The following is a 23,580-nucleotide window of genomic DNA, read 5'->3' on the forward strand; positions in this document are numbered from 1 at the left end:
CGACCGACGACTGGGAAGCAGCGAACGAGAGCACCGTGGAAAGGCGGAAGTCTCCACCAGAGGTCAGTGTTTCACCGACGGAGGTTCCCCCTCGCGGGGCTCAGGTACGCCGTCACCACCAGATGAACCCATGCAGCTGGGACACGCGCGTCTCACTGAGTCAGAGAAACGACGCCGCCGTTCCCAGGGGTTATGTTTGTACTGTGGACAGCACGGACATTTCGCCAATAAGTGTCCGCTAAGAGACCTGGCTCACCACGAGCACGGAGGATCGTGGTGAGCCGAACCATGTTTGGTAGCGCCTCCGCCCGTTCACTGCCTACAGTCACGCTCTCGTCCAGCTCTCATTCCCTCCAGCAGGCGGTCCTCATCAACTCAGGGCCCGATGCCAGCCTGATGGACGCCAGGCTGGTGGAGAGGATGGGCGTCGCCATCTCCCCGCTCGCGGCGCCGGTGGAAACCACAGCACTGGACGGCCGCAAACTATGGAAGGTGACCCACCACACAGAGGCCGTCACCATGGAGTTTGCAGACGGCCACACGGAACGCATCCATTTCTTGGTGGTGGAGGCATGCTACCACCCGGTGGTGTTGGGCCACACGTGGCTGCGTCGGCACAACCCCAGGCTGGACTGGAGAAGCGGTGAGGTAAGCGAGTGGGACATGGACTGTAGGAGCACTTGTTTTCAGCCCTCGGTGAAGACGGAGGAGCCACCGACCGGGGCTGGTCAGGAAAAAGTGGACCTGACCGGAGTGCCGGCCTGCTACCATGACCTCGCCGCGGTATTCAGTAAGTCCAAGGCCATGTCCCTGCCACCCCACAGGACCCACGACTGTGCCATAAACCTACGGCCCGGCTCCAACCCCCCCAAGGGGAGACTGTTCCAGCTGGCTCCAGCCGAAAGACAGGCGATGAAGGAGTATCTGGACTCAGCATTGGCTACAGGCATCATCTGGCCATCCTCCTCTCCAGCGGGGGCCGGGTTTTTCTTCGTGGGAAAGAAGGATGGCACACTCCGACCATGCATAGACTATCGAGGCCTCAACGACATTACCATTCGGGACTCGTACCCTCTTCCCCTCCTCCACTCTGCGTTTGAGCTACTGTCGGGAGCCAAGTGGTTCACAAAATTGGATCTACGGAACGCATACCATTTGGTTCGCATCAGAGAAGGGGACGGCATTCAACACCCCGAACGGCCACTATGAGTACCTGGTGATACCGTTCGGCCTCACCAACGCCCCCGCCGTCTTCCAGTCATTTGTTAACGAAGTATTGGGCCAAATGATTAACAGATTTGCATTTGTGTATCTTGACGACATCTTGATTTTTTCTAGTACTGAGGAGGAACACCAGAGTCACGTCCGCCAGGTCCTAAAGAAACTTTTGGAACATCGGCTCTTCGTCGAGAACAGGAAGTCCTCACACGCCGAGAAGTGTGAGTTTCACGTCAGCACTGTGTCATTTCTGGGTTTCATCGTGTCACAGGGCCGGATCCAAATGGACCCGGCTAAAACCAAGGCGGTAGTAGATTGGCCGACGCCCCAATGTCGGAGGGACGTGCAGCGCTTCCTCGGGTTTGCCAACTTCTACCGCCGCTTCATCCGGCGGTTCAGCAGTATCGTAGCCCCCCTGCACAGACTCACCTCTGTGAAGGCTCCGTTCCAGTGGTCGGAAGAAGCAGACCTGACGTTTGGTATTGTACTCGTATAGACCTGTGCCTGCTCCTGACTACGCCTCTGCTTGATCCCATTTAACCTGCTTGATCTTTTGTGTATGACCCTGCCTGGATTTGACTCTGCATATTGGAATAAACGACACTCTTTAACACCAGAAAACCTCGTATTGTGCTGTGCATGTGGGTCCGTCATCTACGCCGCCCTGACAAATACTGAAAAGCTCAAAAACGATGTTTTAGTGTGTCTGCATTGGTGTCCTTCAGAACAGCCTCTAATGGTAATGTTTTGATGCCATAATACTGTCAAACAGCTCAATGCTTCCTAAATGTACAGCTGCATATGCCGTGGTTTGAACTAGTGTGTTCTTATGACATGAAAAGCTCCAAAACGATGTTTTAGTGTTTGTGCATTGGTTTCCACCTGAACAGCCTCTAATGGTCATGTTCTGATGCCAAAATACTGTCAAACAGCTCAATGCATCCTAAATGTACAGTTGCATATGCCATGGTTTAAACTAGTGTTCTTATGACCTGAAAGGCTCCAAAACGATGTTTTAGTGTTTGTGCATTGGTTTTTAACTATACAGTTTGTATTGGTCATGTTCTCATGCCAGGCTACTTTAAAACAGCTCAATGCATCCTTAATGTACAGTTGCATATGCCGTGGTTTAAACTCACTAGTTTAAACCACGGCATATGCAACTGTACTTCTTATGACCTGAAAAGCTCAAAAACGATGTTTTAGTGTTTTATTCAATGGTTTCTAACATTACAGCTTAAGATGGTCATGTTCTGATTCCAGGCAACTTTAAAACAGCTCAATACGCCATAAAAGCACAGTTTCAAATGCTGTGGTTTAAACTAGTGTTCTTATGACCTGAAAAGCTCAAAAACGATGTTTTAGTGTTTCTGCATTGGTTTCCACCAGAACAGCCTCTAATGGCCTTGTTCTGATGCCAGAATACTTTAAAACAGGTCAATACACCCTAAAAGCATAGTTGCTTATGCCGTGGTTTAAACTAGTTTTATTTTGGCCTAAAAAGCTCCAAAACGATGTTTTAGTGTTTGTGCATTGTTTTTTAACTATACAGTTTGTATTGGTTATGTTCTCATGCCAGGCTACTTTAAAACAGCTCAATGCATCCTAAATGTACAGTTGCATATGCCGTGGTTTAAACTCACATGTTTAAACCACGGCATATGCAACTGTACATCTTATGACCTGAAAAGCTCAAAAACGATGTTTTAGTGTTTCTGCATTGGGTTCCACCAGAACAGCCTCTAATGGCCATGTTCTGATGCCAGAATACTTTAAAACAGGTCAATACACCCTAAAAGCATAGTTGCTTATGCCATGGTTTAAACTAGGTTTCTTTTGGCCTGAAAAGCTCAAAAACAGTGTTTTAGTGTTTCTGCATTGTTTTCCTTCAGAACAGCTTCCAATGATCATGTTCTGATGCCAGAATACTGTCAAACAGCTCAATGCATCCTAAATGTACAGTTGCATATGTCTTGGTTTAAACTAGTGTTCTTATGGCCTGAAAAGCTCAAAAACGATGTTTTAGTGTTTATGCATTGGTTTCTAACATTACAGTTTAAGATGGTCATGTTCTAATGCCAGGTAACTTTAAAACAGCTCAATACACCATAAAAGCACAGTTGCCAATGTCTTGGTTTAAAATAGTGTTCTTATGACCTGAAAACCTCAAAAACTATGTTTTAGTGTTTAAGCATTGGTTTCCTTCAGAACAGCCTCTAATGGTCATGTTCTGATGCCAGAATACTGTCAAACAGCTCAATGCATCCTAAATGTACAGTTGCATATGCCGTGGTTTAAACTAGTGTTCTTATGACCTGAAAAGCTCCAAAACGATGTTTTAGTGTTTGTACATTGGTTTTTAACTATACAGTTTGTATTGGTCATGTTCTCATGCCAGGCTACTTTAAAACAGCTCAATGCATCCTAAATGTACAGTTGCATATGCCGTGGTTTAAACTCACTAGTTTAAACCACGGCATATGCAACTGTACATCTTATGACCTGAAAAGCTCAAAAACGATGTTTTAGTGTTTATTCAATGGTTTCTAACATTACAGCTGTCGTGTATTTTGATGTTCCGACCTTATCAGAGATTTCACACGGACTCAAACTTTTATGCTCAAATTAACAAATGAATTTATTACACATAAAGAAATAGTACAATTACAGAATTTTCATGAGAGAGGTGGTGGCCGAATTCACCTGGAGGTTTGTCTGCAGAACAAACTGAGAGGTCGAAAAAGGTCAGCTGGGTGACTGCAGCAGACCCTCTGCGAAGCACTCTAAGAAACATCTTCCCATGCCCACTATATAAAGCTGTGTTGTTTATGCAACCAGCAAGTGCCTACGTGTCCATCGAAAGTCCATGTTTACACAGCTGCAGCAGCGTATTTGTTTTAGTGGCCAATCTGACACCACGGTCAACTTGACCCTCGTTGCAGTGGACAGAAATAACCCCATAAGAGTAACAGAATATACTACAGAATTTCCCCCTCAATGGACAGATAATGTCCATTAAACTAAGCTCAATTTACTTTCACTACCTTAAACCAGTGATAAGCACTAGCAAGGTCCCAACCCCATTTTACGTTTTGTTTAACCTTAGCAATGTGGGCACTTCACTTAAAATGGCCAAATTCATCATACTGTTCCTACGGGACTTCTCAGGGCAGCCAGCTTGATGACCTCCGAACGTTTCACAGGTGAATTCAGTACCGGCCTCTAAAAAAAAAGAACACAAAAACAAATTACTGACAAGTTTCACACACTTAGACCCTCATAGCAGGTCTATTAAGTCTATTAAACACAATGAAACAATACAAAGAATCATGAAACCTATATAAGTTGGTTACTACTATGTCATTTCTAATACTACTGCTACCACAAGGATATGATACATTTCCAATACTACTATTAATACAAGGATAAATCTGACTATTACAACTAATAAAACATCAGTATTAAAATTCATTAAACAACCATCTTAGCTCATTTTCAGTATGATTAGTCTCTTTTTTTTTTTCTTCCTTCATGACGTATCGTAGGCCGTTTTCACCATCACACCAACTGGGAGTCTTCATCCTCGTCCTTGTCTTCGTCCTTGTCCTCGTCTAGAGTCGTGATGTGGATCCATTCCGGAACTGGAAACACGTCACCCTCCTCGTTTCCTACACTCTTCCACCCATACTTTTCTCCCAGCTCAATAACTGCCAAATGACAGCAAATTCTTTCTGGTCATGGCTCTAAGCGCTACTGATCTCAAGAAAGGAATACAACAACAAAAAATCAGTCCCAAAGCTACTACTCCTACAGTAATCATTACCCCCAGTTTGATCAGCCCTTGTCTCCATCCTCCGGCCACACTCTCCAGCCAGTTTGTCCAGCTCAAGTTCGCATCGCTGCCAGCCGCCTCTTTTACCTCCATCCTGAGCGACCTCAGCCTCTTCATAGCCTCTGTGAAGGCCCCATCCGGGGCCATGTGTCCTGGAATATAAGTACAGCTGTTGGGGGACCTCATGTGTATAAACGGTTATTGACAGAATCAGTATCAAGGACCCACATGCATTCTCCTCAGACAAAGGGAATCCTGCGGCCTGCATGTAAAGTCCTCATCCTGATAGTAGTGAGTGAGAACAAAGAGATTTCAAATCTCGGCGCCAAAACCAGGCGCCAGGCTGGGGAACCACACCTGGCTCCCCGCTGTGAAGGCCGAACCCCCGCTGACACAAGCGACAAACGGAGGAGAAACTTGGACGTCAGCCATCCTGATTGGACCAAACAATAGGATGGGCGTGACCAAAAACACGGTTATAAAAGTCGCCGTGACCCAAGACTCGTCCCTTGTTCTCTTCGATCACCCGTTACCCCTTGTTCTCTCCCTTGTTCTCTTCGATCTCCCGTTTCCCCTTCCTCTCTTCGACCCTCTCGCTGCCCCACCTGGAGCTTCCCTCGGCACCAGCACGCCTGAAGCCTCCACCGCAGCCAGCAGCTGAACCAACGGAGACGTCGTCACAGAGAACGGGCCTGATCACCCATCTACTTCCAGCCATACGGCAGGAAACCGCCAGCTTAACCGCCTCACTCGCCGCCGCATCAGCTGATCACGACGCGATCACCGCGACGCACACCTGGACCGGACCGGACCGCAACAGCGCAAGCACGCACGCACGCACGCAACGCCGGAGCTTCTCACCAGGATTGAGCAGTAAGGCAGAGGCATTCTTAAGTCTGAGCAGAGTAGAACTCTTAGGGTATCAGTAATTGTTTTATTGTTGTGTTTCTTTTCCTGCACACACGATCTGACCGCTGTGTATTTCCGCGATCACGTGACTGTAACGCTGTTACAGATCTACGTGAATCTAAGAGGTGCACATTGAAGTGTTGTAACCTGTGATTTCGCTAGCTTAAGTGCTTTATTGTGTTACTGTGTAGTGCTCTGTTTCTGCTGCGACCACGCCAAGCGCACGTTTCAACCACTGCACGCTTCCGCGATCACGTGACTATATCGCAGAAGATAGCCCCACGTGTTTGTGTGACCACGAGCCTTATCCACGCTAGTCCCACTTCACACTCCTTTACACGCTTCTTTCCCTGTGAGCGCCAGACACGCGCGCTCCATTCAAAGGGCTCACCGGCACACGCGCGCAGCTGTGCCACCTCACCACGCCCCTAAAGGGGGGCGCTCTCCTCCTCCTCCTCTTCTCTCTTTCTCTCTCTCTCTCTCACCCTCACACACATATACACACACACACACACACACACACACACACACACCCCTCTTATCTCAGGTAACGCGCATACACATACAGAACGCTAGACGAACACACCATATAATTAAGTTGTGATTTGCTGAGTTATTCAAGATAGTGTTGACACTAGAGTTAATATTAACTGTTTAATAAAGCGTTCATAATTTAACTAGTCGTTGTTTGTGATTATTTGTATATGGTTTTGCAGCACTAGTGAATTGAGTCGGCTATGGTACGGAGTTCACCCTTCAACTAACTTAAATACAAATGAGACTGTATTGGCTATTTCAAATCGGTTATTGGTCCCTGGAAACAGGGTGGTGCCCCGTAAATTAAGTAATTATTAATTCAATTAATAATTATTAAATCAATAATAGTAAGTGTTTCACTTGCCAAACTATAGACATTTGTCATATAGTTATATATATTTAAGCTAATAACCAAGATTTGTGAATCTAAATTATAAACATAATTGGTATCTCCAATCAGGAGCTATAAATCCAATTATTATAATTTGTGCTCCTCGCATATCCCCAACATAATTGGTGCCCCGTGTGAGGCCGACAAAGATTATTCACCGTGCTGTAAACCTGTACAAATAATCTACTGGTGGATGCAAGAATCCACAACTCTGTGTGTAGAGACCAGGTTGCCTATTGGTAAAGCTAGTCGCCGAAAGGAACTTATTGAGTTTGGAAGCTGTGTTTCACCTAGTGTTGATGTGCTAAGTGTGGGTGTTGCATAAGTTACTGAAGCACCAGCATCACTAGCATTGCTCTGCTACCATCTTAGCTACCAGCATTAGCCAACAGCTAATATTAACTTAGATGCCAGCGTAGCATTAGCAACAGTTGCTATTAGCTTAGCAGCCAGCTTAAGCGGTAGCCTAGCGATAAGCTACAGTGGGTCAGCAGTAGTTGTCACCCTAGCCCAGCCACTGTGGTATTAGCTTAGCCTCAGCCATTGAATAATACCAGTGCATATATATACACATATTGTTTTGCTCAGTGAGCATTCAAGTAAGTCGCAAGTAAACACTACTTGTGCGATACTATTCTAGCTGTTGTGAAAACCTTACAAATAAGGATGAGTAACAAGGGCTCCCCTGGGTCAGGAAGTCTGGACTTCCAAGGTGTTGTTGCAGGACTTGTCAGAATATCCACGAAAGAGCTAGAGCGCCTTAACAAGTATACTGTCGCAGAGTGTGAGGGAGAGGGAGAAATGCAGAGGCTGATGTCGGTCGTGAGTCAACCCACGGGAGAAACCCGCCTGACTCAAGAGGTAGTGGGCCAGCTGGCATTGCTGTGCCATCAGAAAGCCCAACTGGAGTCCGCAGAATCTGCTGAGAAGATCGCGGCCCTACACAGTAGCTACTTAGCTGAGCAAAAGACCGTCACCCATCTAGAGCATAGCTTAGAGGTAATGAAAAGGGAACTGGAACAACGCGAGGAGAGCTATAAGAGGTTGCAGCGAGACCATGACATACCCCCTAGGTCCCGAACAGTTCACCAGGAGGAGGTAGGAGATAGGAATGAACATCAGTGCAGACAAATAGGTATGGCGGCTCAGTCAAGTGACCAAGAGCTGGACAAACCTGGTCCTGGGAGTGAGACTTTCCGCGGCCTAGAGGCCCCAAAGTCAGCCCCCACAAACCGGACCGATCTAGCACAAAGAGAGCCCCGTGGGTCCTTTGGAGAAGCGACCCCAGCTCACGCCCACAAGGGCACTCATTCAAACTCTTACCTCACTACTGACACCCCAGTCTACTACGCGTCGACCATAGCCCATGGTAGCGTAGTCAGGGGAACAGGAAGACTGAACAGGGACAGGTATGCACCCATGGATACGCCAATCCACAGAAATGCACTCCCGAGTTACCCCCATCCAGAGCCACACCTCGAAGACCAGAGATGGCAAGGTCCTAGTAGAGAAACCTACTTTAAGCCTGAGCCCACTAATGGTAGATATGAGCCACTGCCACCCAGTGGGGGATACCTTCCTCGCAACGCCCCCCCCCCTACGCCCTCACCCAGTCCCTTACTACGGGGGCGACTCAAGCTCAGAGGACTCTGACATTGTGAACCCTGTCCCAAGGCGGGAGATACGCACACGCCAACTCGAATCTATGGCTAAGGACATTGAGCGCTTCGATCCCAGTGACAGGGAGTCCACCATAGATGACTACCTGCGGGAAGTTGAGCGGTGCCTCCTGGACTTGCCTGAAGCAACAGCTCGCGAAAAGCTGAAGCTGATCTGGAAGACCACGGTTAGAAGTGTGCATAGTTTTATAGAAACCCTTCCCTGCAGCACACGTGACAGTTACCCAAGGCTCTGTGATGCCCTTAGGGAAGAGTTCTCGCCCTTTACTGACTCTGACGCTGCCACCCTTGGAGCATTTGAGGTCCTGCACAAAAGGGACGAATCTCCAAAGGAATATTATAGGCGCCTCCGAGCAGCCTACTTCCAGGGTCACAATGCCCCAGGTCTAGAGGAAGACGGCGCATTCCGATCCCTCTTCCTGCATAACCTCCACGAGAGCATTCGGTATGAGGTGACAATGCATAGCCAATCAGGTCGACTCACTATGCAGGAACTCCGAAAATACGCGCAAATGGCCTGGCAAACCCGCGCACGACCAAGGCGTCGCCCTGACCGGGACGCCAGAGTCCTGGGCATCCAAACTACGGACGACTTGGCGTTAGAAGGCCCAGAATTACAGCGGGGAAGGGGAGAAAATAGAGTACAACCCCATGCCACAGAGTTTTCCCATAGGCCCGGGAGTCGACCCAGACAAAGTGGGGAACACACCCACCGGGCCTCAGAGAACAACCAACAGTATGACACTGCACCACGGAGATATAAGGGACGGAGTGAACAAAAGTCAGCTCCGAAAGGGAAGTACAGTAGAAAGGCTGATAACCATCTCAGTGCAGAACTGAGAGCAGCCATTGCGCAAGGCATAGCTGATGCTCTGGCCATGCAAAATGCACCTGGGAGTTCCGCCCCGCCTCAGAAATCCCCAGAAAAGCAAATAAAAAGTGAACCGTCTAAGTGACTAAGCCGGGACCCGCCCCCGGAAGCCGCAAGGGTTTACCTCGTAGGCTGGGGAAGAGAAGCTGGCGTGCCCCAAGTAGACACTGCTCGTACACCAGACAACGACACTCCCCCCTTTTTAACCTTCTTGGGGGACCTTGTCCGACAGGGTAATGCCCGCCGCATCTACACGTCGGTGGTGATAGGGGGGTGCTTCAGCTCCCTGGCCTTACTGGACTCTGGTTCTGAGATCAGCCTGATGTCTTCAGACACATTCAAGGCAATGTCCAGAACCATGTTGTCTCTTGGGAAACCCCTACAGGTCGAACCGTGCAACATCAACATCACTAGTTACACACAAGATAAGTCCCCCATCGTTGAACGAGCCTGGGTTACTATTGCTTTCCAAGAGGTAACTCTTGTGCACCCTTTGTATATCTGCAATCTTGACACAGAGCCAGTGCTTATTGGCCAAGATCTGTTGGATCGAGTAGCACCTCTTATTGACTGTCACAGAGGTCGCATCTGGGCCCAGGTGAAAGTCCCCAAACCATTGGACCTTGGGGACAACCGACCAGAATGTGACGGACAGGTCACAGCAGTGGAGAGGCAAGACAAAGAGTCTAACCCCAGCTCTGAGGTGCCAGACCTGCCAAACTCCTTCCAGACCCATGGTTCATTTCTCTGTGCTCTGACAAATGAGGGCCAAATCATCTATAGCCCAAGGATCGTGGGGGGCATTTATCTTAACGACCTTCCTGTGCCTGAGGCGCAACTGACGCTCCGGTCAGAGAAGACTGCCATCAGCCAGGAATTGTATTACGCCTTGTGCTTGCAACGACCACCTCCCACCTTCGTGCAGCACAGTCATAGGCTCCTCCCAGCAGATCAGTCAAGACCCCTCCTTAAGGCAATCGGGGTCTGTGCCGCCACCATTCGAATTGGGGGTCGGGTCATCAAACATTTCCTAAGTGTAGTTCCCCACTTGCAGCCGCCTGCTCTTGTGGGCGCCGATCTCCTTGTGCGGCTAGGTACGCACCTTGACACCATCAACCAAGTCTTATGGTCGCAGGTCAGCCCAAGAGACACCTCACAAAGTCCTGAAATAGAGAACATGAAATCGGGACAGACCATTCCCCACGCGTGCCAAGTTGCTGCGGAGAGCGACAAGACCATTCCCCCCAGAACGGCAGGTAACCCGGTCCGTCTAGTAGTCATGAAGGGGCAGAAAATCCATGGCTCACAAGCATTCTTCCAACCCCTTCCTAGTTTTGCCGAACTTAACCTGACGGTCTGTGGCACCCCTCTCCTAGAACTGGACAATCGTGCAACCTACCTCTTGGTTCAGAATCCAACCAATGCACCGATCCTTGTTAAGGCCCAACAACCGCTGGGCGTCTTGGTAGAAGGTTCGTTTCATGACTTCGAGCTGACGGTACCCGTCATTGGGGAATTACCAGCGTCTCTAATCAGGGAGGGAAGTGTGGGAGACGTCCTCCTGTCTCACCCAACGGGTATGATCTCTGTATTGCGCTATGAGCCACTGAGAGACCAACCAATCTGTGGGGCAACACTTGAACCAGGGGGCGACATGCTGGTCTACACCTTGGCTGCCCAGCCAGAGTGCACTACCCAAGCGGGAACCAACACCTCTCCGGCGGAAGAGGAACCTTACCCCGGCTTTGAAGCAGAAATCAACCAGCAACTTGAAAAAGCGGACGCATTGACAAATGAGGGGCAAAAAGAAGCCCTTCGAGATCTCTTCCGCGAATTCAAACCCATCTTCTCGCGAGATTCGCATGACTGTGGGGTCACTGACTTACACACCGTGCGCATTCCCACTGACCCCCATGCACCACCAACGTTTGTGCGACAGTATAGGATTCCTCTGGCAGCATATGAGTCAATCCAAGAGATTCTGGACACACTGCTGAAGAAGGAGATCATAAGGGAATGTAACTCGACATATAACTCGCCGATCTGGCCGGTTCTGAAACCGACAGGGAAATGGCGTCTTACCATCGATTACCGACCCTTGAACAAAAACGTTCCCTTGTCTCGATGGCCCATGATTCACTTAGACCAAGAACTGGCTAAGATAAAAGACGCCCATTTCTTCTCCACTGTAGATGTTGCCAATGGCTTTTGGACCATGAGAGTGGATCCAGCTGACCAGTATAAACTGGCCTTTTCCTTCGGCAACCGCCAGTACACCTGGAACCGGTGCCCCTTCGGGTACTCAAACTCCCCTGCAGAGTTCAATATCTTCCTCCATAAAGCAATGAGTGACGCTGCCGCTCGCGGTAACCTCATTTACGTAGACGATATCCTCATGAGGAGTCAGACATTTGAAGGACACTTGGCAGAAATCCGACATGTGCTCTCACAACTCCTGGCTGCAGGAGCCAAGTTAGCATTAACCAAGGGTCAGTGGTGTCGAACCAAGGTGAAGTATGTCGGGCTGACAGTGGGCCAACATGGTATTGAGCCTCAGGCAGACAGAATCCAGGCTATTAGAACCATTAACGCCCCAAACACACTGTCAGGACTCAGGAGCTTCCTAGGGGTCTGTAACTACTCACGCCAGTTTGTAGAAGACTATGCGGAGATAGCCAGACCCCTCACAGAACTCCTTCGTAATGATACTCCCTATATATGGACGGAGCGCCAACAACAGTCATTTGAGAAAATGAAAGAAGCGCTCAGCACAGCCCCGTGCCTAGCTTATCCTGACAAGGATAAAGAATTCTATCTGGAAGCTAGCTTCTCCCAACAAAGCCTCAGCGCTGCTCTGGCCCAAAAACATGACACAGACAAACGTGTTGTCGCCTATGCAAGCCGCCCACTGAGTAGCGTGGAGATTAAGTTCTCAGACTGTGAGAAAGCCTTGCTAGCCACCATCTGGGCTGTGGAACATTTCCGCAGTTACATTGGTGGTCAAAAGATCATCATTGAAACTTGTCACCAACCTGTGTCGTTCTTGAACAGCCAGAGGCTCAGAGAAGGCAGAGTTTCCAACAGTCGCATTGCCGCTTGGATGATGGCCCTACAGGGCTATGATGTTGAAGTGAAGTACTCAAAGAGTCACAAGGTAACACTCACCCAAGGGCTAGCAGACTGCCAACACTGCGACTGTGAGGGACAACCAGATCCGTCACCGCTGGTCACGATCTCACCGACGCTTCCCTCTAACCACCACTACTTCAATGAAAATGCCTGCCAGGGCCTCCCTGAAGTTTATGTGGACGGCTGCTCCTTCCGCTGTGACAGCCAATTCAGGGCTGGAGTAGGTATCGTGTGGGCCAATCGCCAGTTTGAGGAGCCAAACCACTACCTGTTAGGCCCTAGAACAAGCCAGTATGCAGAGATTGCCGCCGCTTTGATTGCCATTCAACAGGCAGCCAGACAAGCTCAATCACAACTTGTGATATGCTCAGACTCAAACTATGCCCGCCACAGTTTCATCTCTCACTTCCCCACATGGAAAGCCAGTGGGATGAAGAACGCCAGAAACAAACCGGTAAAACACGCAGAGTTATTCCTGGCATGCGATCAACTGGTAACAGACAAGGGAATGACGGTGTACTGGCGGAAAGTCAAAGGTCATTCCCAAACCTCTGGCCCAGACAAAGAGGGGAATGATGAGGCAGACCGCCTGGCGAGACTGGGAGCAGAGGAGGGCCCCCTGTGGGAACTCCAACCTGACGAGCTCCCAACTCCCCACAGCTGTACGGTTAATGCAGTCACCCGTAGGCAGTCCAGAGAACAGCAACATAGCCAGCCTGACAAGTACGAGATTCTGCACCTGGGTAGGAAACCAGGAGATGCGGATCTCATCACCATGCAGGAACAGGACCCCACCATCTGCGCCGCCAGGAAGTGGGTAACCAACCCACCAGCAGCAGAGTCACTCCCTGACAGAACAGAGGAGCTGAAAGACCTGGGAGCAATGAGGCATGCCCTACCGCACCTGAGGCTGGAGAAAGGCCTATTGGTGTATGTCCATCACAACCAAGGACCAATCCGCTGGGTTGTCCCCACAGACCATAGGGGGGTGATGCTCAATCATGCCCATGATTCACCAGTAGGGGGTCACCGAGGCTACAAGGCCACTCTCCAGACCTTGCGGCAAGTGGCATACTGGCCCTCTATGAGTAAAGATGTGAAAATCCATGTACAAAGTTGCCTGGTTTGCTGTCAATTCAACCCATCACGACCACTAAACAGGGCCCCACTTCAGAAAAGGGGTATGACATTCCCTTGGTCCCACATCCAAGTAGATTGGATCGGACCCGTCCCAAAATCCTCCAGAGGTAATAAATATCTCCTTACAGTGACCTGTGCATTTACCAAGTGGGTCGAGTGCCTGCCAGCACCAAATGACACAGCCGTCACCACCGCAGTCCTTCTACTAAACCATGTGTTCAGCCGTTGGGGGCTGCCATTGTCAGTCGACACAGACAGAGGGACACATTTCACCTCCCATGTCATGACCGAACTATACCATATCCTAGGGGTGAACGTGAGATTCCACATATCTCACCACCCTCAATCATCAGGACAAGTAGAGCGTGCAAACCGCACCATTGTCCAGATGCTTAAGAAATACGTGAGCAGCCACGGCAAAGACTGGGACATGAAGTTGCCCCTGGTGCTAATGGCTATCAGGGCCACCCCACACAGAGCTACAGGTGTCACGCCTTTCGAGATGATGACTGGAAGACAAATGACTTTACCCCTCCACCTCCTCTACCAGGCAGAAGACGTCAGTGTGGTGACAGCCTACACCGCACACCAGTACGTGTCTGACCTGCGGGAGCACCTTCAGACGACCTTTGCTTGGGCCCAAAGCAACTTGGGATCCAGTGCAGAGGGAGCTAAAGCCTATTACGATAGAAAAGCATCCCACCGAGAGTACGAAGTAGGCGATAAGGTCCTGTACTTTCAGTTCGCAAAACCTGTCGGACGCTCTGCAAAGTTCCTACCCAGCTGGTCAGGCCCCTTTGAGATTGTCGGAAAACTCTCCCCGGTAGCCTATAGAATACAGGTTTCAAAGCCCAGAAAGTCACCGGCATACAGATGGGTCCATGCAAACCAGATAAAGCCCTTCAAGCTTAACGTTTCCCAGCCAGGGGAAGCTGCTGTGTCAACCCAAAAGGACGAGCAGCCAACCCCTCGTAGCAACAACTAACTCACAACCAGTCAGGGCAGCATGCTTAACTCCACCTGCATGCACCGTAAGGCATAAATCCAACCCTATAATAACCAGAGCTTCATCTGTTGCAGATGAAACTCCCTTGGGCCATCATCATCCTCAACATACAGTGGGCCCTCTCCATTGAGATAACCGAACCTGGCCCGCCAGCCGGCATCGTCCTACAAGACGTACCTGGCCTTCTGATCACACATTGCCGTCTTTACACCCAGAGAATCTATGTCCGACTAGACCCCTGGGACGCCTATCGCAATCACATCCACCTACCCCCTCGGTTAACTGAAGGCAGGCCAAGCGGGACCCAAACCCACGAGACTGTGGAACACACCCGCTCCACAGTGATCCACGTCCTAGAACAGCTGCAGAAGTTCCTTGTCACAGAGGCAGACCTCAGCGGCAAAGGAAGACCAAAACGGTTCCTAGGAGGTCTAATCGCAGCAGCATCAGCTATCGGGTCCCTCTTCTCTATCGGCCTCTCTGCCGCAAACTCAGTTAGCCTTAGCACACTCCAGCGACACGTTACTGAGCTTGATGAAGAGATGCCAGAGGTTCACCAAAAGCTTAGCTTTCAACAGCAGGAGTTGCAGAGTTTAGGAAAGACAGTACAGGGTACTATAACGACAGTAAACCTCCACTCAGCTCTCCTCAACAACACCTTGCATGCCCTCGAAACCCTGTCAGGGATTGTCAAAGAAGACCTTACCTACGTACGAGTGGTGAGAGACTTGATGCAAGAACTCATCAGAGAAGTCAGCTCATCAATCAGCAGCCTCAGTAGTGGTAGAATCCCCACTTACTTAGTTAACTTAGATTTGGTCAGAGATATCCTAGGATCCGCCACCACCACAGTGGTGCAACCTTCGCAGGTCCATCTAGCCTACAACCTAGGCAGTGCTATTCCCATAGCTGTAGACCCCAAGAACCTGGAACTAGGCTTTATTCTGAATTTGCCCATCATAGAAACTAGGAATATATATAAGTTAAAGTCTGTGTTGAATGTAGGATTTTGGCAAGACAACGCTCACATTCTACTTAAGACACCTCCAGTGCTAGCATACCATAGTGAAGACCCAACTCTCTACCTCGTTCCAAACCTTAACCTCTGCACCAACACAAGGGACATCCATTGGGTCTGCCCAAGTAATCCTTTCATCAGGGACACGACCAACTCCCTATGCGGCCTTAGGCCTGACGCCCCCGAGCAAAAGTGCCAGGGCAGCCTGTCAGACAGAGACAGAGCAGCAGAACCTAGGGTGGAACGAGCTGGCAACCGATGGCTACTCAGCACACCAGCCACCGAAGCCTTGATTGTCTATGACCACCATGACACAACCACTACGTTGGCCCTACCAAACCAAACCCTGTTCCTAACGGTACCTCAGGGTGCTACCGTCCATATTGAGGACATCATCCTCCATTACCTCAGTTCAGAGAGACATGACACTGAGATTGAGATCATGGACGTGTTCAAGGGTTACAATATCACGATTGATGACACCCTTCAGCGGCAACTCATGCTAGAAGGGACCAAATTGGTAAAGTTTAGCCTCAGGCAGACGGGGCTGACCACAACCTACGCGGATCAGATGACTCGCCCGGTAACCTACAGCGAACACCCAATCAGCATGGTCGCGTTGGGACTCCTTCTTAGTGGTTGGGTCATTACAGCAATGGTAGCATACGGAATGTACAAATATATCAAGGAATTACAAGCTAGGTTAGATTCTGCCCTGGTAGTGCCAGTACGGTTTCCCCCACAGCCTAACACACCTACATTCAACTTAGCCGCCAGGACCTAAGACACCCCAGGCTCCTGTCTTCCTCTCTCACACACATCTGTCCTTATCTGTCCTATCTTCCCTTTGCTCGTTTATTATTTTACTTCTTGGTTAACAAGAACCTTATGATGGTAATATCTAGAAATATTAGACTGTTGACTCTGCTCAGACATTGCTTTTGCCTCTGCTCGGACATTGCTTTTGCCTCCGCTCAGACATTGCTTTTGCCTCTGCTCAGACATTGCTTTGCCTCTGCTCAGACATTGCTTTTGCCTCTGCTCAGACTCACCTCCGACTCTAGCAAACAAGGACTGTTTGGAACACATGGCCCCTTCAACGTCTTGTCCCGAAGCGATGGCTGGCATGCCATCATTCCGAACAAAAAGGGGGGATGTTGGGGGACCTCATGTGTATAAACGGTTATTGACAGAATCAGTATCAAGGACCCACATGCATTCTCCTCAGACAAAGGGAATCCTGCGGCCTGCATGTAAAGTCCTCATCCTGATAGTAGTGAGTGAGAACAAAGAGATTTCAAATCTCGGCGCCAAAACCAGGCGCCAGGCTGGGGAACCACACCTGGCTCCCCGCTGTGAAGGCCGAACCCCCGCTGACACAAGCGACAAACGGAGGAGAAACTTGGACGTCAGCCATCCTGATTGGACCAAACAATAGGATGGGCGTGACCAAAAACACGGTTATAAAAGTCGCCGTGACCCAAGACTCGTCCCTTGTTCTCTTCGATCACCCGTTACCCCTTGTTCTCTCCCTTGTTCTCTTCGATCTCCCGTTTCCCCTTCCTCTCTTCGACCCTCTCGCTGCCCCACCTGGAGCTTCCCTCGGCACCAGCACGCCTGAAGCCTCCACCGCAGCCAGCAGCTGAACCAACGGAGACGTCGTCACAGAGAACGGGCCTGATCACCCATCTACTTCCAGCCATACGGCAGGAAACCGCCAGCTTAACCGCCTCACTCGCCGCCGCATCAGCTGATCACGACGCGATCACCGCGACGCACACCTGGACCGGACCGGACCGCAACAGCGCAAGCACGCACGCACGCACGCAACGCCGGAGCTTCTCACCAGGATTGAGCAGTAAGGCAGAGGCATTCTTAAGTCTGAGCAGAGTAGAACTCTTAGGGTATCAGTAATTGTTTTATTGTTGTGTTTCTTTTCCTGCACACACGATCTGACCGCTGTGTATTTCCGCGATCACGTGACTGTAACGCTGTTACAGATCTACGTGAATCTAAGAGGTGCACATTGAAGTGTTGTAACCTGTGATTTCGCTAGCTTAAGTGCTTTATTGTGTTACTGTGTAGTGCTCTGTTTCTGCTGCGACCACGCCAAGCGCACGTTTCAACCACTGCACGCTTCCGCGATCACGTGACTATATCGCAGAAGATAGCCCCACGTGTTTGTGTGACCACGAGCCTTATCCACGCTAGTCCCACTTCACACTCCTTTACACGCTTCTTTCCCTGTGAGCGCCAGACACGCGCGCTCCATTCAAAGGGCTCACCGGCACACGCGCGCAGCTGTGCCACCTCACCACGCCCCTAAAGGGGGGCGCTCTCCTCCTCCTCCTCTTCTCTCTTTCTCTCTCTCTCTCTCACCCTCACACACATATACACACACATATACACACACACACACACACACACACACCCCTCTTATCTCAGGTAACGCGCATACACATACAGAACGCTAGACGAACACACCATATAATTAAGTTGTGATTTGCTGAGTTATTCAAGATAGTGTTGACACTAGAGTTAATATTAACTGTTTAATAAAGCGTTCATAATTTAACTAGTCGTTGTTTGTGATTATTTGTATATGGTTTTGCAGCACTAGTGAATTGAGTCGGCTATGGTACGGAGTTCACCCTTCAACTAACTTAAATACAAATGAGACTGTATTGGCTATTTCAAATCGGTTATTGGTCCCTGGAAACAGGGTGGTGCTCCGTAAATTAAGTAATTATTAATTCAATTAATAATTATTAAATCAATAATAGTAAGTGTTTCACTTGCCAAACTATAGACATTTGTCATATAGTTATATATATTTAAGCTAATAACCAAGATTTGTGAATCTAAATTATAAACATAATTGGTATCTCCAATCAGGAGCTATAAATCCAATTATTATAATTTGTGCTCCTCGCATATCCCCAACACAGCACACTTCTCCCACAAGCGCACACACTCCTCCTTTTTCTGCTAAGATCCAGTCTAACGCCTGCCTGTTCTGCCACGCCACCGCACTTGTGGCACTCACCTGCTTTCCCAATGCCCCCAACGCGTCGTCAGTGTAATTAATAAAGCGCTGCTGATTAAAAAAAATGAAGTTCAGCCCCTCGGTATTGCGATTCGTCGTTATCCAAGGTAATATAGACTCAAACCCTGATGCAATCTCATTCCTTGCCTTAAACTCGTTTGGAATTCCTTGGGGTTGGCCAATGGAATCCAGGTAAACTCTGGGATCTGGTTGGTAGCTCCGCTTGCTTCTGCTGTTGACATCCTTATCCTGCTCCCTAAACGCAATCAGCTCTTGTGCAACTTGCACCCGGGCACACCTACCTGCCCATCTTATAGGTAAAGTTGAATAAAGCTGTTGGCCTCCACACTACCAGAAGTGATCTGCCAACGCGATAGTCTGGTCGAAATAGGGACAACCTGCAACTAAAACAGATCCCAGTTTGCCTGAAACGAGAGCAGCGGGTTTAAGATGTGGTTTTGTGCAATTAGCAGTGTTCAACTCCCACCTATGACTACAGAGGCTACGCTTAACCTTACCCAAAGGCACAAACCCCATTTTTTCAATACACTCAAACTTACCAACTGGAATTAAAGGGGCATTATTCGGCATCCCCATCATCGCGCCGTGTTGTCCTATTTTCACATTCAAATCCTCGCAACGCTGATGACTGAAAAGAGGGTGATCCTAAATACAATAAGCATTCGGCTCTACACCAAGATCTAGGATTTTGTGTGTTAGTACGCAAGGCCTGTTCGCATTCCTGCCAACTGAAAACAGTGTTTATCACATAAAACCGGTCCGGCCGCGCCTTAGTACAGATGTAGCAATCAGTCTTCCCGTTAAGTTGACCCGCGAATTGAACCCACCTGTACCAACTATTCTGGAAACGCCCATCTAACGTCTCTTCCTTTTTCCCAGGCTCACCCTCGTCCTCAGGTCCCCACCACGTTTCTCGCATTCCGGTCATCATCCTACCGGCCCAGTCGGATGCCCCTGAGGTCACCTTCTGTACCCAACCAGAAAAGAAAAGATGGAAATCGGTGCTATTTGATTCTAACCCCCATTTTCCAACGAAGTCGGGGATTCCTGGGTCCGTTTGTTCATTCTTAGACACAGGAGGCAGAGGTGGCGAAGGAGGCAGAGGCGGCTTGGCTAGGCTGAGTGAACAAGGCACATTAGACATTATTCGTGGAGGCCGCAGAAAAGCAACAAGCCTTTCTTGGTATGTTTTCATAACCTTTATCCATGTTACTCTCACGTCCTGGTCCAAACGGCATTAAGGTGGCCGGAATGCTACTTTAACATCCCAGAACTTGCTTCCATTACGCTCACTTTCCTTTACTCCAATCTCTTTTCTGTAGTTGAGCGCTACACATCTCCCCCGGGGCGTACTTCCAGTTGACGTCGTTTGAAACCCAATCTAGGGGGCCTGGCCACCCCTGCACTGGAACACCTTCTTCACGCCATTGGATCACATCTTTCTTAACTCTCCTCTTTCCTTTCTCCTTTCTCAATGGTTTTCCGCCTCCGGAGAACCCTGGATGGCGGGGCACCCACATCCCGTCCAACGTCACTACAAGAAACAGGAGGAATAAGATCCCTCCTTTTGTCTTTCCCTCCTTCATCTCGTTCTTCTTTGGCTCCTTTCCCTATTTCTCCCTCAGGTACTTTAAAACAGTGATTCAGGTGGTACCAGGTGGGGGATCCTTGAACTTGAACCGCTCTTGCAGTTGCTTTGACCACCGTGTAGGGACCTTCTCGTCTGGCGTTTTCCCACTTCCTCCTGAACACTTTGACGTACACCAGATCTCCTGGTTTCACTTTTGGTTCTGGCTCCTCCAGAATCTCCTTTGCCTGTAAAGACACAACACGGGAGGAAATACTCCTGTGTATATTAGTCATTTGCTTCACATACGCCCTCATGTCGCTTGTTAGAATGTCCAGGGATGGACCCTTCACCGCTCGATAAGCTGGCACCGGCATTGGTCGGCCTAGCAAAGCTTCATGCGGTGTTGGCTTAGTGTCCTGTGAGCACTTGCTCTACAGGCCATGAGAGCAAGAGGCAAAGCGTCGATCCAGTTCAAACCTGTGGACATGCAGATTTTCAGCAATTTGTTCTTTAGAATCCCATTGCATCTCTCAACATCAGACTGTGAGGTCGGACAGTAAACACTGCCATACCTCTGCTTTACTCCGAGTTTCTGCAAAACACACTTTACAGTTTTATCTACAAATTCTTTCCCGTTGTCTGAACTGATTTTTAAGGGAATGCCAAATCTTGGAATAACTTCCCGACACAGAAATTTCGCTACTGTCTCGGCGGGTTTTGTGCTTCGCGGGGGTTGCCTCAACCCAACAGCTGAAACGATCAATCACAACCAAAAGGTAACGCTTACCTTGTACCGGCCGTACCATGTCTACAAAATCTAGGGTGAGATGTTTAAAGGGCCATCAGGAATTGGTAGGTGTCCCGCTGGGGGTACCATACCCCGCCTGATGTTACATTTAAGACACGTTTCACACCGACTTATGGTCTCATCAACATACTGATAAAGCTTGGGAGCCCAAAAGTTCCACTTCTTGATTCGTCTCAAAACCTCACCTCTGGACTCATGGCTCAAACCGTGTGCTTCATTTATCAGCAATGACAACAGTCCACTCGGGGCTATTAACAGTCCCTCGTGGTTCCTCCATAAGCCGTCATCACCTTGAACGGCTCCTCTCTCGACCCAGAGCTGCCTCTCAGCCTCTGGTACCTCTTTCTGCAACAAAGACAAATCTTTGGAGGTTATTTGATCTTCATCATATGCAGCATGAACTGCTAAAATAGCCGTAGCTTCAGCATTCGCTGCAGTCTTAGCTGCCTGGTCTGCAGCTGCATTCCCCTGGGTAATCAGAGAAGTATCATGTTTATGAGCTACACACTTGATGATAGCCAGAGCTGTTGGCTTCATCATAACTAAAAGCAACTGTTTTATTTGCTCACCATGTGTCACAGGTGACCCATCAGTCTTCTTGAAGCCTCTGCCTCTCCAGGCTGCTCCAAACAAATGACACACACCATGGGCAAATGCTGAGTCTGTGTATATATTGGCTCGCTTACCTGCTGCTAACTCACAAGCAGCTGTCAACGCTTTCAGTTCTGCTAGTTGGGCCGAGCAAGGTTGAGAGCACTCCTGGGCGATCATCACCTCCATGCTCCCGTTCTTCTCTTGCACCACTGCGAACCCTGCTTTAAGATCCTGACCATGCCTATAGCATGATCCATCCACAAACAAAGTCAAATCCACCTTTTGCAAGGGAACAGCACTCAAATCAGAACGTAGCTTAGCATATCTTTCTGCTTCAGCTACACATTCATGTTCTTCCCCCTCACGGGGCAAAGGAACCGCATCTGCCGGATTCTTTACCTTACAGATACGCATCGTCACATCTGGATATTCTAGGAGTCGGTGGTAATCACTGAGGCGTGGTGCAGTTAGCACAAACTTACCTCTTTCAATCAAATTTGCGAGCTTGTGATGAGACAAGATGTCTATCGGATAACCCATGCTCAAAGCTGAAGCTTTCTCATACATCAGTTGAGCCGCAGCTAAATGCTGGTAACAAGTCGGCAAACCTAGCTCCACTGGAGTCAGGGCCACGGAGTAGTATGCTATCGGCTGAGCGTGCGTTCCAACTCCAGTCCTCTGTGCCAACACTCCGCATGCATGACCCTGTCGACAAGAGACATACAACAAAAATGTTTTCTCATAGTCTGGAAGAGCCAAGGCTGGGGCTTGCTGTAACAAAAACTTAATAGTCTCAAAAGCCATGTGACCCTCTGGGGTCCATGCGAGTGATGCTCGCAAATTTCCAGCTCCTTCAGATTTTACCATGTTTCGTAGCGGCTGGACAATGGAAGAGTAACCGTCAATCCACTCCGAGCTGTATCCTGTCAGTCCCAAAAATGTCAACATCTCTCGGACTGTGGTCGGCTTGGGTGCTTGAGACACAGCTTTCAGTTGAGCTGGAGACACTGACCTGGTCCCCTCCGCAATCACTCTCCCCAAATACTCTACACGATCTTTACAGTACTGCAGTTTCTTGAGTGAAGCTTTATGACCCCTTTCAGCTAATAAGGTCAATAAGGTGATAGAATCTTCATGGCACGTTTCTAGGTCAGGTGCGCAGAGGATGATATCATCAACGTACTGGAGGACAGTGCTTTTTATCTTACCGGCCAAATCTTCCATGTCCTCCTTTAACACTTTGTTAAATAAGTGTGGACTGTGCTTGAATCCCTGTGGCAACCTAGTGTATGTGTAAGACTGTCCTCTGTAAGTGAAGGCAAAAAGATGTCTGCTGTACTCACTCACTGGCACGCTGAAAAATGCAGAACACAAATCAACCACAGTAAACCACTTTGCATCTGGTGGAACATTGGACAACAACGATTCGGCACTTCAGATGGATAATCTTCAACTACTTCATTTAATGCTCTAAGTTCATGCACTAGCCTAAACCTTTCCCTGTCCGCCTTTTTGATAGGGTATATGGGTGTGTTACCACTTGGGTTCGGTTCCTCCACAAGTACACCTGCATCCAACAGACCTTGGATGGTTGGCTGAATTCCAGCCTCAGCTTCAGGTTGTAATGGATATTGTGATTTCCAGGGAGGTTTGCAACCGGGTTTCAGGTGCACCTCCACTGGCTGTGCGGACTTAATTAAGCCCACATCAGCGTCATATTTGGACCAAAGCTTCTCGGGTACTCGTTCCACCATCTCCTTCTGTAACTCAGAATGTTGATGACAAAACACAGTCTGACAAGGAAGGCTGAT

This window comes from Betta splendens, chromosome 1 (assembly GCF_900634795.4).
Source record: "Betta splendens chromosome 1, fBetSpl5.4, whole genome shotgun sequence".
Taxonomy (NCBI): Eukaryota; Metazoa; Chordata; class Actinopteri; order Anabantiformes; family Osphronemidae; genus Betta; species Betta splendens.